Raw genomic sequence first — 17,739 nt, 5'->3', positions numbered from 1 at the left:
ATTAGCTGTAGTAGTTTTCTGGTAGCATCTTTAGGATTCTCTATGTATAGTATCATGTCATCTGCAAACAGTGACAGCTTTACTTCTTCTTTTCCAATTTGGATTCCTTTTATTTCCTTTTCTTCTCTGATTGCTGTGGCTAAAACTTCCAAAACTAAGTTGAATAAGAGTGGTAAGAGTGGGCAGCCTTGTCTTGTTCCTGATCTTAGTGGAAATGGTTTCAGTTTTTCACCATTGAGGACAATGTTGGCTGTGGGTTTGTCATATATGGCCTTTATTATGTTGAGGAAAGTTCCCTCTATGCCTACTTTCTGCAGGGTTTTTATCATAAATGGGTGTTGAATTTTGTCGAAAGCTTTCTCTGCATCTATTGAGATGATTATATGGTTTTTCTCCTTCAACTTGTTAATATGGTGTATCACATTGATTGATTTGTGTATATTGAAGAATCCTTGCATTCCCGGAATAAACCCCACTTGATCATGGTGTATGATCCTTTTAATATGCTGTTGGATTCTGTTTGCTAGTATTTTGTTGAGGATTTTTGCATCTATGTTCATCAGTGATATTGGCCTGTAGTTTTCTTTCTTTGTGACTTCCTTGCCTGGTTTTGGTATCAAGGAGATGGTGGCCTCGTAGAATGAGTTTGGGAGTGCTCTTTCCTCTGAAAATGTTTGGAAGAGTTTGAGAAGGATAGGTGTTAGCTCTTCTCTAAATGTTTGATAGAATTCGCCTGTGAAGCCATCTGGTCCTGGGCTTTTGTTTGTTGGAGGATTTTTAATCACAGCTTCAATTTCAGTGCTTGTGATTGGTCTATTCATATTTTCTATTTCTTCCTGAGTCAGTCTTGGCAGGTTGTGCATTTCTAAGAATTTGTCCATTTCTTCCAGGTTGTCCATTTTATTGGAATAGAGTTTCTTGTAGTAATCTCTCATGATCTTTTGTATTTCTGCAGTGTCAGTTGTTACTTCTCCTTTTTCATTTCTAATTCTATTGATTTGAGTCTTCTCCCTTTTTTTCTTGATGAGTCTGGCTAATGGTTTGTCAATTTTGTTTATCTTCTCAAAGAACCAGCTTTTAGTTTGGTTGATCTTTGGTATTGTTTCCTTCATTTCTTTTTCATTTATTTCTGATCTGATCTTTATGATTTCTTTCCTTCTGCTAGCTTTGGGGGTTTTTTGTTCTTCTTTCTCTAATTTCTTTTGGTGCAGGGTAAGGTTGTTTACTCAAGATGTTTCCTGTTTCTTAAGGTGGGATTGTATTGCTATAACCTTCCCCCTTAGAACTGCTTTTGCTGCGTCCCATAGATTTTGGGTCATCGTGTCTCCATTGTCATTTGTTTCTAGGTATTTTTTAAATTTCCTCTTTGATTTCTGCAGTGATCACTTCGTTATTGAGTAGTGTATTGTTTAGCCTCCATGTGTTTGTATTTTTTACACATCTTTTCCTGTAATTGATGTCTAGTCTCATAGCATTGTGGTCGGAGAAGATACTTGATACAATTTCAATTTTCTTAAAATTACCGAGGCTTGATCTGTGACCCAAGATATGATCTATCCTGGAGAATGTTCCATGAGCACTTGAGAAAAATGTGTATTCTGTTGTTTTTGGATGGAATGTCCTATAAATATCAATTAAGTGCATCTTGTTTAATGTCCCATTTAAAGCTTGTGTTTCCTTATTTATTTTCATTTTGGATGATCTGTCCATTGGTGAAAGTGGGGTGTTAAAGTCCCCTACTATGAGTGTGTTACTGTTCATTTCCCCTTTTATGGCTGTTAGTATTTGCCTTATGTATTGAAGTGCTCCTATGTTGGGTGCATCAATATTTACAATTGTTATATCTTCTTCTTGGATCGATCCCTTGATCATTATGTAGTGTCCTCCTTTGTCTCTTCTAATAGTCTTTATTTATTTATTTTTTTTTTCTTTTTGTGGTATGCGGGCCTCTCACTGTTGTGGCCTCTCCCGTTGCGGAGCACAGGCTCCGGACGCTCAGGCCCAGCGGCCACGGCTCACAGGCCCAGCCGCTCCGCGGCATATGGGATCCTCCCAGACCGGGGCACGAACCCGTATCCCCTGCATCGGCAGGCGGACTCTCAACCACTGCGCCACCAGGGAGGCCCTAATAGTCTTTATTTTAAAGTTATTTTGACTGATATAAGAATTGCTACTCCAGCTTTCTTTTGATTTCCATTTGCATGGAATATCTTTTTCCATCCCCTTACTTTCAATCTGTATGTGTCTCTAGGTCTGAAGTGGGTCTCTTGTAGACAGCATATATATGGGTATTGTTTTTGTATCCATTCAGCCAATCTGTGTCTTTTGGTGGGAGCATTTAGTCCATTTACATTTAAAGTAATTATTGATATGTATGTTCCTATTCCCATTTCCTTAATTGCTTTGGGTTCGTTATTGTAGGTATATTCCTTCTCTTGTGTTTCTTGCCTAGAGAAGTTCCTTTAGCATTTGTTGTAAAGCTGGTTTGGTGGTGCTGAACTCTCTCAGCTTTTGCTTGTCTGTAAAGGTTTTAATTTCTCCATCAAATCTGAATGAGATCCTTGCTGGTAGAGTAATCTTGGTTGCAGGTTTCTCTCCTTCATCACTTTAGATATATCCTGCCACTCCCTTCTGGCTTGTAGAGTTTCTGCTGAGAGATCAGCTGTTAACCTGATGGGGATTCCCTTGTGTGTTATTTGTTGTTTTTCCCTTGCTGCTTTTAATATGATTTCTTTGTGTTTAATTTTTGACAGTTTGATTAATATGTGTCTTGGCGTATTTCTCCTTGGATTTATTCTGTAAGGGACTCTCTGTGCCTCCTGGACTTGATGAACTATTTCCTTTCCCATATTAGGGAAGTTTTCAACTATAATCTCTTCAAATATTTTCTCAGTCCCTTTCTTTTTCTCTTCTTCTTCTGGAACCCCTATAATTCGAATGTTGGTGCGTTTAATGTTGTCCCAGAGGTCTCTGAGACTGTCCTCTGTTCTTTTCATTCTTTTTTCTTTATTTTGCTCTGCATCAGTTATTTCCACTATTTTATCTTCCACCTCACTTATCCGTTCTTCTGCCTCAGTTATTCTGCTATTGATCCCATCTAGAGTATTTTTCATTTCATTTATTGTGTTTTTAATCGATGCTTGATTCATCTTTAGTTCTTCTAGGTCCTTGTTAACTGTTTCTTGCATTTTGTCTATTCTAGTTCCAAGATTTTGGATCATGGAAATAGAATCTTGGATCAGCTTTACTATCATTATTCTGAATTCTTTTTCAGGTAGACTGCCTATTACCTCTTCATTTGTTAGGTCTGGTAGGTTTGTATCTTGCTCTTTCACCTGCTGTGTGTTTTTCTATCTTCTCATTTTGCTTATGTTACTGTGTTTGGGGTCTCCTTTTTGCAGGCTGCAGATTCGTAGTTCCCATTGTTTTTGGTGTCTGTCCCCAGTGGCTAAGGTTGTTTCTGTAGGTTGTGTAGGCTTCCTCGTGGGTGGGACTAGTGCCTGTGTTCTGGTGGTTGAGGCTCGATCTTGTCTTTCTGGTGGACAGGTCCACGTCTGGTGGTGTGTTTTGGGGTGCCTGTGGCCTTATTATGTTTTTAGGCAGCCTCTCTGCTAATGGGTGGGGTTGTGTTCCTGTCTTGCTAGTTGCTTGGCATAGGGTGACCAGCACTGTAGCTTGCTGGTCGTTGACTGAAGCTGCGTGCTGGTGTTGAGATGGAGATCTCTGGGAGATTTTCGCTGCTTGATATTATGTGGAGCTGGGAGGTCTCTTGTGGACCCGTGTCCTGAAATTGGCTCTCCCACTTCAGAGGCACAGCACTGACTCCTGGCTGCAGCCCCAGGAGCCTTTCATCTACCCGGCTCAGAATAAATGGGAGAAAAAGTAGAAAGAAAGAATTAGTAGAAGAAAGAAAGAGAGAGAGAAAGAAAGGAAGAAGGAAAGAAAGGAAGGAAGGAAGGAAGAAAGAAAGAAAGGGAGGGAGGGAGGGAGGGAGGATGGATGGAAAGAAAGAAAGAAAGAAAGGAGGGAGGGAGAGAGGAATGAAAGAAGAAGGAAGAGTGAATGGAAGAAGGGAGAGAGGGAGGAAGGAAAGAAAGAAAGCAAGAAAGAAAGACAGGAGGGAGCGATGGAGGAAGGAAAGAAAAAGAAAGTGAAAGGAAGGAGGGTGGGAGGCAGGAAGGAAAGAAAGAGAGAAAGAAGGAAAGGAGGGGCGGAGGGAGGGAGGGAGGGAGGAAGGAAATGTAGGAAAAAAAGAAAGAGCAGGTAAAGTAAAATAGAATAAAGTATGAAATATAGTAGCATTATTAAAATTAAAAACTAATTATTGAAAAAAAAACGGACAGATAGAACCCTGGGACATATGGTGGAAGCAAAGCTATACAGAGAGAATCTTACACAGAAGAATACACATACACATTCACAAAAAGAGAGCAGGGGAAAAAATCAAAAATCTTGCTCTCCAAGTCCACCTCCTCAATTTGGGATAATTCGTTGTAAAAAGAGGAAAAGGGAGGAAAGTCTTAAATCTTGTCCTCAAAGTCCACTTCCTCAATTTGGGATGATTCGCTGTCCATTCATGCACTCCACAGACGCAGGGCACATCAAATGGACCGTGGAGCTTTAATCCGCTGCCTCCGAGGCTGCACAGAGAGATTTCCCTGCCTCTGCTCTCACAGCTCCCGGGTCTCAGCCTTGGACCTGGCCCCGCCTCTGCGCATAGGTCGCCGGAGGGCGTCCGTTCTTCGCTCAGATAGGACGGGTTTAAAGGAGTGGCTGATTCGGGGGCCCTGGCTCACTCAGGCAGAGGGGAGGGAGGGGCGCGCAGTGTGGGGCGGGCCTGCGGCGGCAGAGGCCGGCGTGACGTTGCACCAGACTGAGGCGCTCCGTGCGCTTTCCCGAGAAAGCCGTTCCCGGGTCCCGGGACCCCGGCAGTGGCGGGGTGCACAGGCCCCCTGGAAGGCGGGGCGGACAGTGACCCGCGCTCGCACACAGGCCTTGTGGCGGCAGCAGCAGCAGCCCCAGCGTCCCACGCCCGTCTCCGGGGTCTGCGCCTTTAGCCGCGGCTCGCGCCCGTCTCCGGCGCTTCCCCAAGCAGCCCTCTTAATGCCCTCTCCTCGCGCCCAGGAAACAAAAGGGAAGAAAAAGTCTCTTGCCTCTTCGGCAGCTCCAGACCCTTTCCCCGGACTCCCTCCAGGCTAGCCGTGGTGCACTAACCCCTTCAGGCTCTCTTCCTGCCGCCAGCCCCAGTCCTCTCCCTGCGCTCCGACTGAAACCAGTTACCCGAGCCTCAGCTCCCAGCTCCGCCCGCCCCGGCGGCTGAGCAGACAAGCCTCTCGGGCTGGTGTGTGCCTGAGGGCACCAATCCTCTGTGCCGGAATCTCTCCGCTTTTCCCTCCACACCCCTCTTGCTGTGCTCTCCTCCGCTACTCCGAAGCTTTCCCCCTCCGCCACCCGCAGTCTCCGCCCGCGAAGGGACTTGTAGTGTGTGGAAACCTTTCCTCCTTCACAGCTCCCTCCCACTGGTGCAGGTCCCGTCCCTATCCTTTTGTCTCTGTTTATTCGTTTTCCTTTTGCCCTACCCAGGTATGTGGGGGAGTTTCTTGCCTTTTGGGGGGTCTGAGGTCTTCTGTCAGCGTTCAGTAGGTGTTCTGTAGGAGTTGTTCCACGTGTAGATGAATTTCTGATGTATCTGTGGGGAGGAAGGTGATCTCCGCGTCCTACTCTTCCGCCATCTTCCTCCGGGGTCCTATATTTTTCTATCTACCTGATCCTTCCAGAATTTGGCTTCTCCTGCTGGCTCCCCTGTGGACTTGATGATTTGTTTTCAACTATAAATTTACACCTGCCTACTACAATGTTTGCTGCTCAAGCATGAGGTAGTACTATGACTGCCAAGCTGCTTTCTACTATGTCTTTGACCTTTGAAAAGTCAAGGTATGTGTCAGTCTCACAACACTGAGAGGAGAGGGTCCTTAAACATTTAGTTAGTTGCCTTCACCACATCCATTAAAGTGTCCACATTATGTGTTCTATTGAGACTAAGTTAATTTCATCTCTATTGAGAGGACCCATCCCCAGCTTCAGATGCTGCCCCCACCACACCACTGCCATATATATCCTCTAGGACCACTGTCACATGGTAAATTCTCTACACCACCCCAAGGGGACTTTTTCCACAGAGAGCACTCAGGTCTCCACAGTCTTCCCATTTATGCTCTCCGGTTGTCAACATTTTTATGCAATGGGCAGAACTCAGAGCTCATTTGTATGGCTGCCACAACTGTTGGGCATGTTATGGGGTTCAACAAAGGCTTTTTCCTCAGTTATTGGCTTACATGGGTGATTTATTGACTTGGATCCAATTTACCCAATAGGAGGCAACCCACACATCCCCATGGCTTTCCCAGATTTTCCTGGTGGTGCTCAACTGCTCCCATGCAGGACACTTTGCAACACAGTATGTGGCACCTTGGACAAGCCCTTTATAATCCTCCATATCTGCCCAGGCACCCACACCTCATGTATGTGTATGACCTACATTTCATTGTAAAGAGCACAATCCACACTGTCTTGAGCTTTATGATCCAGCTATTCAGTAGGAACCCCAAGTTACTTCAGCTTCACCAATCAAACAGCTGGTGTCCATTGTGTGTCCATTGCCCTGGGACTGTCACACACTCATGGATCTCTGCATGTGCACTCAAACTTCAATGATTTTGCCTCCTTGTCAGCTACCAAGGAAATCTGTCTGTTCATACCAACGTACTTAAACTGCCTAGGACTACCTTACAAATTGCTGAAGAGGACCACTAATTCCTCTCTTTCTGCCCCCTCATTCTAAGTGTGTGGTATTTATCCCCATTATATTTGGAGTAATTCTGCTATTTTTCCTCATGGGGACTTAATTAGGCACCACCATATTAGTCATGCAAAAAGAAATTATTAAGGCAAACACCAACTTGTCAACAATTCTGGCTGAACACATTGGGCTATTATTACACAAAACCTAGACTTAAAGCAGTGACAACATGATTCTTTAGCAGGCACGATTTTGGATAATTATTTAGCCTTAAATTACTCATTGGTCAAGGAAAGTGTTATATGTGTTGTACAAAGCACTAGCTGCTGAATGTATATTAATTATTCTGGACCAATTCAGAAAAAAATTTAAAATATGGCCTAAGAGATGTAAGGATTCCATACTCTCACTCAGGTTTTTAAATAAAATACCTTCCTTAGTCTTTTCCATGATTTGGGGCTTTGATTTTATTTTCTTGTCTGGAACCCAACAAATTGGAAGAATGGTGACAGACAGGATTTCAAAGTATCATTTGATGATAGTTGATATCTATATATACATATATAGGTATATATATATATGTATATATATACATATATACACCTATATATTTATACCTATATATATATGTGTATATATATATGGGCTGCGTTTGTTCATTGTTGCTGCGTGCGGGCTTTCTCTAGTTGCAGCGAGTAGGGGTTACTCTTCATTGTGGTGCATGGGCTTCTCATTGCCTTGGCTTTTCTTGTTGTGGAGCATGGGCTCTAGGGCGCGCAGGCTTCAGTAGTTATGGTGTGCAGGCTCAGCAGTTGTGGCTCGAGGGCTCTAGAGTGCAGGCCCAGTAGATGTGGTTCATGGGTTTAGTTGCTCCGCAACATGTGGGATCTTCCCAGACCAGGGCTTGAATCCACGTCCCCAACATTGGCAGGAGGATGCTTAACCACTGGACCACAAGGGAAGCCCTGATTGATATTGTTGACTGGCACTTCTACTCTTCTCAAATGCTTTATGCAGTCTCTTTTAATATCTTCAATAGTCACAAAATTGAGTTCCCCTAAAACCATGTTCCTCTCTCAAGTTTATGATTAACCTCTCTATCCGAAATTTTTTCCCTTTCTTTTCCTGTACGTGTTCTCCTCATGATTGAGGAGTATCATAGGAAAGGGGGGAACTGAAACTGAATACAAGCCCCTGTGTCCATGTTCTTTGAAGTAAAAGGCTTTTGCTTTACTCTCCCAGGCCTCCAGTGAGTCTCAAAATGCTGCCTCAAACATTAATGATTAGAAAATGTAAAGATGTAGAAACCAAGAACACTTGTTGGGCTGGGAAACTGGTAACAATTTATACTATAAACCAACCACATAGCAGAGTCATAAAACTCCCTGTTCCCTGAAAGATATAATGGTCTGACATACATTACTGATTTGTTTTCATAGAAAACAGACCCCCACCAGATGAAAACTGCTGACCACAATCATGTACACCTCAGACAAATTGAAACCAGAAGGATGGTTGTACTTGAAATTTCACCTCTATTCCAACCAATCTGAGAATTGTGCACAACGTGATAACACACTGTAGCCCCTTCCCTCACACTGCCTTTAATTTATTTTTTTCCCTGAAAGCCATCGGGGTGTTTCGGCCTTTTGCAAATGAGTTGCCTGTTCTCCTTGCTTGGTCCCCTGAAACAAATGCTGTACTTTCCTTTACCACAACCCAGTGTCAGTAGATTGGTTTTACTCTACACTGGTGAGTTGACTCAAGTTCACGTTTGGCAGCATTCAGACAGTGCCTATAATTTCTCCCAAAGACTAATGCCTAGTCATCACAGGGTCCACTTTAATGCAAAAACAGCTTTTATGATTTGCTGCCTAAGCATTTTATAGTATGACAATCCTGCTCACACCTGGAGTCTGGACATTTAGATAGAGACATGATTTTAGTATTACCACCACAAGTTATCACTTTGTTTTCCTCAGGACAGCTTTTAAAACAACCACTTAAGGTTGAGAAACACACTTCCCTCCCCCAACTTCGTAACTTCTGAACCATCTACCTTATAAGTAATATGTGATTGCTACACTGCTCTATACCCTACTGGCTTGTCATCTGATATGGAGAACTATTTTTCCCTGAGTTATTTTACCCCCATTTCTGACATCTGTGGGCAGTAAATACAGTGATTTTGGACTATTAAAGCTGGACCTTTGGTCAAAAAAAACCACAGTATTTTTATTTTCCCAAATTGGGAGTGTGGATGCTGAGAGAAATACCAGCTAAACCCATGTAGGTGGCTTGTGCCTCTTCATTCAGTAAACCTGAATATTTTTAATTATTACACCAGCTATGAACCCCCCAACAAAGTTGTGGATTTTCATATGTCTTCATGTCACAGATTTCTGATTTTCCTTTCAGATTGAAGAACTTCTTTCAGAAATTCTTGCAAGTGAGGTTTAGTGGTAGTGAAATCACTCAGCTTTTTTTTTTCCTCTACATATCTGAGGGATAACTCTGCCAGGTAAAATATTCCTGGCTAGAAATTTTTTTCTTCATTTTTTTTCTTTCATCAGCTTGATAGGCTAAAGGGAATTGCTTTGTAGGTTCTATATTTTTTCCTAACTACCTTTGATTATCTTTATATTTGATTTTTGATATTTTTGGTACTGAAATCATAAGGCGATCAATTAGTTCTTTTTATATTTAATTATTTCCTATGTTCAGAATATTCTTAGCTCTAATTTCTTTAAACAAATCCTCTGCCTCGTTCTGCATCATTTCTCCTTCTGGAATCCCAAATGTTTTCATATATTTTAATGGATTCTCATGACCCATGTAGCTATCTTCATTCCATTTAAATCTGTTTTTTGTTTTTTCCAATGTTATTTCAAAGTGTCTATTTCCAAGTTATTTATTCTTTCTTACATCTCATCTGTCCAGCTACATCTGCTTTTTATTGCAACATTTATCCCATTTTTTAAATTCTTGAGCTCCAGAATTTTTATTTGGTTCCTTTATTATTTTGGTCTCTTTGGATAATAACTCTTTTGTCATATACTCTCTTCCTGATTTCACAAATTGCTTTTCTGAGCTCTCTAACTACTTGATGTGCTTGTCCATAACCAGTATTTTGAATGTTTATCTAAACTAAATTCTAGAATTTAGTTTTCTTTTTGTAATGTAATAAGTCCTTACTTTTTTATATTTTTAAATATTTCTTTCAGTTATGCCTTGGTGTTTTCCCATTTGAAGTAGCTGCCAACTCCTTAATGCTGTGTATTATTTTCATCAGATGAGGTGTTTAGTTTAGATGAGGTGTTTAGTTGCTAGCATCTGAGTTTTTATTCTGTTTTAAAATGTGAACCTGCTTTCTTCTTCTTGCTCTGTCTTGTAGCTTAATTGTTTTAGCTTCTATGTTTTCTCTGGTTTTGACTGGCTATTGGAAAACCTTCCCCCCCCTTTTTTTCTTGTATTCAAAAAATTGGTGCTATAGTTCAAGTTTGTAGTTGTTGTTGTTTTTTCTAGTTCACATACCATGTATGGCCTCTTTTCTGAGCATGCTCCCTGTCTACCTATCTCACTATCTAAAATGTACCCAAGAGTATGCATAAGGAAACAATTGCAGAGTGAAGAGATGTATGCATTTAGCACTAGGTTCTTTAGGAATGCCTGCAGATCCAGTAGAGATTAACAGGGTTAATACTCTCAGTGGCTTGTGGGTGAACTTTTTGCTGAAAACAACTCTTTTGATACTTTTTGAAACTCTTATCAGCCTCTTTCCCAATGTTCTCCCTCCCACCCGTCATAGACTACCACCAAGGGATGCTGGAGAAAAATGTGACTTCTCCAGCTGTACCTTGCCTGGCTGGCATACCGACAGTATACTCACCACTTTAATTTTCCCCTGGGGAGATATTACCTGTGCCAAGTAAACCGACCTTCTTCAGTGTTTCTTGGTGAAAGGGTGTTGCTGGAAAAAATGTTCTCTTCTGCAGACAATCTTGTATATATTATTTTCATCTTTTCTAAAATGGTGTCTTGGTATCTCCCTTTGGGAACACTGGAATTCTACAAGATCCTCCTCATGGGTGTGTGCCTGTTTAAATCAGCACTCCCCCAACTTTTTTTCCACAGTAACCAGTGGAATCTAAGCTTCTTTTTCTGGGTATACTTGTTCTACCTCCTTTATGAAGGTGTGTCTGTTTCTTACTGTGTGTACTGGTGAAAGAGATTCCCCTTGAATTACTTCGAATACGTTTTAAGGAGAAATAACAGACATGAAGATATATAAATAATGAATGAATGTCTAGTATGTGGATTAAAAGGGGGGAGAAAAAGGACAAATGTCTTCTATTGCCATATTGCTGACATCCCTATGGTTACTGTTTTTAGATGTTGAGTATGAATAATTAACAATATTTTTTTAGATTTTTTTGGATTATAATTGCTTTAAATGGTGTGTTAGTTTCTGCTTTATAACAAAGTGAATCAGTTATTCATATACATATATCCCCATATCTCTTACCTCTTGCTTCTCCCTCCCTCCCAGCCTCCCTATCCCACCCTTCCAGCTGGTCAAAAGCCACGGAGATGACCTCCCTGTGCTATGGAACTGCTTTCCACTAGCTATCTATTTTACATTTGGTAGTGTATATGTCTCCACATATACATTACCACTCTCTCACTTAGTCCCAGCTTACCCTTACCCTTCCCCGTATTCTCTAGTAGGTCTCTGTGTTTATTCCCGTCTTGCCCCTACATTCTTCATGACCATTTTTTTTCAAATTCCATATATATGTGTTAGAAAATGGTATTTGTTTTTCTCTTTCTGACTTACTTCACTCTGTATGACAGACTCTAGGTCCATCCACCTCACGAAAAATAACTTAGTTTTGTTTCTTTTTATGGGTGAATAATATTCCATTGTATATATGTGCCACATATTCTTTACCCATTTATCCGATGATAAACATTTAGGATGTTGCCATGTCCTGGTTATTGTAAATAGAGCTGCAATGAACATTGTGGTACATGACCTTTTTTGAGTTGTGGTTTTTTTATTGTACATGCCCAATAGGGGGATTGCTGGCTCGTATGATAGTTCTATTTTTAGTTTTTTAAGGAACGTCCACACTGTTCTCCATAGTGGCTGTATCAATTTACATTCTCACCAACAGTTTATGAGGTTTCCCTTTTCTTCACACCCTCTCCAGAATTTATTTTTATAGATTTTTAATGATGACCATTCTGACCCATGTGGGATGATATTGCATTGTAGTTTTGATATACATTTCTCTAAAGATTAATGACATAGAGCATTTTTTCATGTGTTTGTTAGAAATCTGTACATATTCTCTGGAGAAATGTCTGTATAGGATTTCTGCCCACTTTTGGATTTGTTTTTGTTTGTTTGTTTTTATACTGAGATGCATGATCTGCTTGTAAACTTTGGAGATTAATCCTTTGTCATTTGCTTCATTTGCAAATATTTTCTCCGATTCTGAGGGTTGTCTTTTGGTCTTCTTTATGGTTCCTTGTTGTGAAAAACCTTTTAAGTTCATTATGTCCCATTTATTCATTTTTGGTTTTATTACCATTTCTCTAGGGGGTGGGTCAAAAAGGATCTTGCAGTGATTTATGTCATAGGGGGTTCTGCCTATGTTTTCCTCTAAGAGTTTGATAGTGTCTGGCCTTACATTTAGGTCTTTAACCCATTTTAGTTTATGGTGTTAGGAAGTGTTCTAATTTCATTCTTTAACCTGTAGCTGTCCAGTTTTCCCAGCACCACTTATTGAAGAAGCTGGTTTTTCTCCATTGTATATTCTTGCCTCCTTTATCAAAGACAAGGTGACCATATGTGTATGGGTTTGTGTCTGGGCTTTCTATCCTGTACCATTGATCTATATTTCTGTTTTTGTGCCAGTACCGTACTGTCTTCATTGCTGTAGCTTTGTAGTATAGTCTGAAGTTCAGGGACCTGATTCCTCCAGCTCCGTTTTTCTTTCTCAAGATTGTTTTGACTATTCGGGGACTTTGTGTTTCCATACAAGTTTTGAAATTTTTTATTCTAATTCTGTGAAAAATGCCAGTGGTAGTTGGATAGGGATAGCATTTGATCTGTACATTGCCTTGGGTAGTAGAGTTATTTTCACAATGTTGATTCTTCCAATCCAAGAACATGGTATATCACTCCATCTCTTTGTATTATCTTTAATTTCTTTCATCAGTGTTTTATAATTTTCTGCATACAGGTCTTTTGTCTCCTTAGGTAGGTTTATTCCTGGGTATTGTATTCTTTTTATTGCAGTGGTAAATGGGAGTGTTTTCTTAATTTCACTTTCAGATTCTTCATCATTAGTGTATAGGAATGCCAGAGATTTCTGTGTATTAATTTTGTATCCTGCTACTTTACCAAATTCATTGATTAGCTCTAGTAGTCTTCGGGTAGCATCTTTATGATTCCCTATGTATAGTATCATGTCATTTACAAACAGTGACAGCTTTACTTCTCCTTTTCCGATTTGGATTCCTTTTATTTCTCTTTCTTCTCTGATTGCTGTGGCTAAAACATCCAAAACTATGTTGAATAATAGTTGTGAGAGTGGGCAACATTGTCTTGTTCCTGATCTTAGTGGAAATGGTTTCAGTTTTTCACCATTGAGGATGATGTTGCTTGTGGGTTTGTCATATATGGCCTTTATTATGTTGAGGAAAGTTCCCTCTATGCCTACTTTCTGGAGGGTTGTTATCGTAAGTGGGTGTTGAATTTTGTCGAAAGCTTTCTCTGCATCTGTTCAGATGATCATGTGGTTTTTCTCCTTCAGTTTGTTAATATGGTGTATCATATTGATTGATTTACCTATATTGAATAATCCTTGCATTCCTGGGATAAACCCCACTTGATCATGGTGTATGACGCTTTTAATGTACTTTGGATTCTGTTTGCTATTATCTTGTTGAGGATTTTTGCATCTATGTTCATCAGTGAAATTCATCTGTAGATTCCTTTTTTTGTGACATCTTTATCTGGTTTTGGCATCAGGGTGATGGTGGCCTTGGAGAATGAGTTTGTGAGTGTTCGTCCCTCTGCTATATTTTGCAAGATGTTGAGAGGGATAGGTGTCTGCTCTTCTCTAAATATCTGATAGAATTTACTTGTGAATCCATCTGGTCCTGAGTTTTTTTGTTGGAAGATTTTGAAACAAAATGTCAATTTCAGTGCTTGTGATTGGTCTGTTTATATTTTCTATTTCTTCCTGGTTCAGTCTAAGAATGTTGTGCTTTTCTAAGAATTTGTCCATTTCTTAAAGCATGTCCATTTTTTTTGGCATATAGTTGCTTGTAGTAATCGCTCATACTCCTTTCTATTTCTGCAGTGTCAGTTGTTACTTTTCCTTTTTCATTTCTAATTCTATTGATTTGAGAGTTCTCCCTTTATTTCTTAATGAGTCTGCTTAATGGTTTATCAGTTTTGTTTATCTTCTCAAAGAACCAGTTTTCAGTTTTTATTGATCTTTGCTATCATTTCCTTCATGTGTTTTTCATTTATATGTTATCTGATCTTTATGATTTCTTTCCTTCTGCTAATTTTGGCATTTATTTGTTCTTCTTTCTCAAATTGCTTTAGGTGAAAGGTTAGGTTGTTTATTTGAGATGTTTCCTATTTCTTAAGGTAGAATTGTATTGCTATAAAATTCCCTCTTAGAACAGCTTTTGCTGCATCCCATAGGTTTTGGGTCTCTGTCTCTCCATTGTCACTTCTTTCTAGGTATTTTTTTATTTTCCTTTAATTTCTTCAGTGATCACTCCATTATTAAGTAATGTATTGTTTGCCATTCCTGTGTTTATATTTTTTACAAATTTGTCCTGTAAATGATATCTAGTCTCATAGTGTTGTGGTCGGAAAAGATACTTGATAAAATTTCAATTTTTTAAAATTTACCAAGGCTTGATTTGTGAAAAAAGATATGATCTATCCTGGAGAATGTTCCGTGAGCACTTGAGAAAAATGTGTATTCTGTGTTTTTGGATGGAATGTCTTATAATTATCAATTAAGTCCATCTTGTTTAATGTATCATATAAAGCTTGTGTTTCCATATTTAAGTTCATTTTGGATGATCTGTCCATTGGTGAAAGTGGGGTGTTAAAGTCCCCTACTATAATTGTGTTACTGTCAATTTCCCCTCTTATGGTTGTTAGTATTCACCTTAGGTATTGAGGTTCTCCTATGTTGGGTGCATAAATATTTACAATTGTTATATCTTCTTCTTGGGTCAATCCCTTGATCATTATGTAGTGTCCTACTTTGTCTCTTGTAATAGTCTTTATTTTAAGGTCTATTTTGTCTGATATGAGAATTGCTACTCCAGCTTTCTTTTGGTCTCCATTTGCATGGAATATCTTTTTCCATCCCCTCATTTACAGTCTGTATGTGCCCCTAGGTCTGAAGTGGCTCTCTTGTAGACAGCATATATATGGGTCTTGTTTTTGTATCCATTCAGCCAGTCTGTGTCCTTTGGTGGGAGCATATAATCCATTTACATTTAAGGTAATTATCAATATGTATGTTCCTATTCCCATTTTCTTAATTGTTTTGGGTTTGTTATTGTTGGTCTTTTCCTCCTCTTGTGTTTCTTGCCTAGAGAATTTCCTTTAGCATTTGTTGTAAAGCTGGTTTGGTGGTGCTAAACTCTCTCAGCTTTTGCTTGTCTGTAAAGTTTTTAATTTCTCCATCAAATCTGAATGAGATCCTTGCTAGGTAGAGAAATCTTGGTTGTAGGTTTTTCTCCTTCATCACTTTAAATATGTCCTGTCACTCCCTTCTGGCTTGTAGAGTGTCTGCTGAAAAATCAGCTGTTAACCTTATAGTGATTCCCTTGTGTGTTATTTGCTTTTTATTCCCCTTGCTTCTTTTAATATGTTTTCTTTGTATTTAATTTTTTATAGCTTGATTAATATGTGTCTTGGCTTGTTTCTCCTTCGATTTATCCTGTATGGGAAACTCGGTGTTTACTGGACCCCATTAACTATTTGCTTTCCCATATTAGGGAAGTTTTCAACTATAATCTCTTCAAATATTTTCTCAGCCCCTTTCTTTTTCTCTTCTTCTTCTGGGACGCCTGCAATTCGAATGTTGGTGCATTTAATGTTGTCCCAGAGGTCTCTGAGACTGTCCTCAGTTCTTTTCATTCTTTTTTCTTTATTCTGCTTTTCAGTAGTTACTTCCATTATTTTATCTTCCAGGTCACGTATCCGTTCTTCTGCCTCAGTTATTCTGGTATTGATCCCATCTAGAGTATGTTTAATTCCATTTATTGTGTTGTTCATCATTGCTTGTTTCATCTTTAGTTCTTCTAGGTCCTTGTTAAATGTTTCTTGCATTTTCTCTATTCTATTTCACAGATTTTTGATCATCTTTACTATCATTATTCTGAATTCTTTTTCAGGTAGACTGCCTATTTCCTCTTCATCTGTTAAGTCTGGTGGGTTTTTACCTCACTCCTTCATCTGCTGTGTGTTTTTCTGTCTTCTAATTTTGCTTATGTTACTGTGTTTGGGGTCTCCTTTTTTCAGGCTGCAGGTTCTTAGTTCCCGATGTTTTTGTTGTCTGTCCCCAGTGGCTATAGTTCATTCAGTGGGTTGTGTAGGCTTCCTGTTGTAGGTGACTAGTGCCTGTGTTCTGGTGAATGAGGCTGCATCTTGTCTTTCTGGTGGGCAGTTCCATGTCTTGTGGTGTGTGTTGGGCTGTCTGTGGCCTTGTTATGATTTTAGGTAGCCTCTCTGCTAAGGGGTGGAGTTCTGTTCCTGTCTTGCTAGTTGTTTGGCATAGGGTGTCCAACACTGTAGTTTTCTGGTCGCTGAGTGAAGCTAGCTCTTGGTGTTGAGATGGAGATCTCTGGGAGATTTTTGCAATTAGGTATCACGGGGAGCTCAGAGGTCACTTGTGGACCAGTGTCCTGCAGTTGGCTCTACCACTTCAGAGACACAGCACTGATTCCTGGCTGGAGAACCAAGAGCCTTTCATCCACATGGCTCAGAATAAAAAGGAGAAAAAGTAGAGAGAAAGAAAGAAAGAAAGAAAGAAAGAAAGAAAGAAAGAAAGAAAGAAAGAAAGAAAGAAAGAAAAAATAAAGTAAGATAAAATAAAATAAAGTTATTAAAATAAAAAATAAAAAAATAATTATTAAGGAAAAAAAATTTTAAGTAAAAAAAAAAAAAATGGATGGACAGAACCATAGGGCAAATGGTGAAAGCAAAGCTATACAGACAAAATCTCACCCAGAAGCATACACATACACACTCACAAAAAGAGGAAAAGGGGAAAAAATAATATATCTTCCTCTCAAAGTCCACCTCCTCAATGTGGTATGAATCATTGTCTATTCAGGTATTCCACCGATGCAGGGTACATCAGGTTGACTGTGGAGATTTAGTCCGCTGCTCCTGAGGCTGCTGGGAGAGATTTCCCTTTCACTTTTTTTGTTTTTGTTTTTTGTTTTAATTTTTGACCCTTGTGTGAAATACATTTTTTTCTTTTTTTTAATTAAGGGTACTTTCATTTATTTATTTTTAGCTGTGTTGGGTTTTCATTTCTGTGTGAGGGCTTTATCTAGTTGTGGCAAGTGGGGGCCACTCTTCATCATGGTGCACGGGCCTCTCACTATCACTGCCTCTCTTATTGTGGAGCATAGGCTCCAGACGTGCAGGCTCAGTAGTTGTGACTCATGGGCTTAGTTGCTACGCGTGGCATGTGGGATCTTCCCAGAACAGGGCTCAAACCCGTGTCCCCTGCGTTAGCAGGCAGATTCTCAACCACTGCACCACCAGGGAAGCCCCCCTTTCTCTTCTTTGTCCGCACAGCTCCTGTGTTTTAGTTTTGGATTTGGCCCCGCCTCTGCTTGTAGGTCACGGGAGGGCGTCTGTTCTTTGCTCAGACAGG

Source organism: Mesoplodon bidens (genome assembly GCF_964165515.1).
Source record: "Mesoplodon bidens genome assembly, contig: HAP1_SCAFFOLD_339, whole genome shotgun sequence".
Classification (NCBI taxonomy): domain Eukaryota; kingdom Metazoa; phylum Chordata; class Mammalia; order Artiodactyla; family Ziphiidae; genus Mesoplodon; species Mesoplodon bidens.
This window is presented reverse-complemented; position numbering follows the sequence as displayed.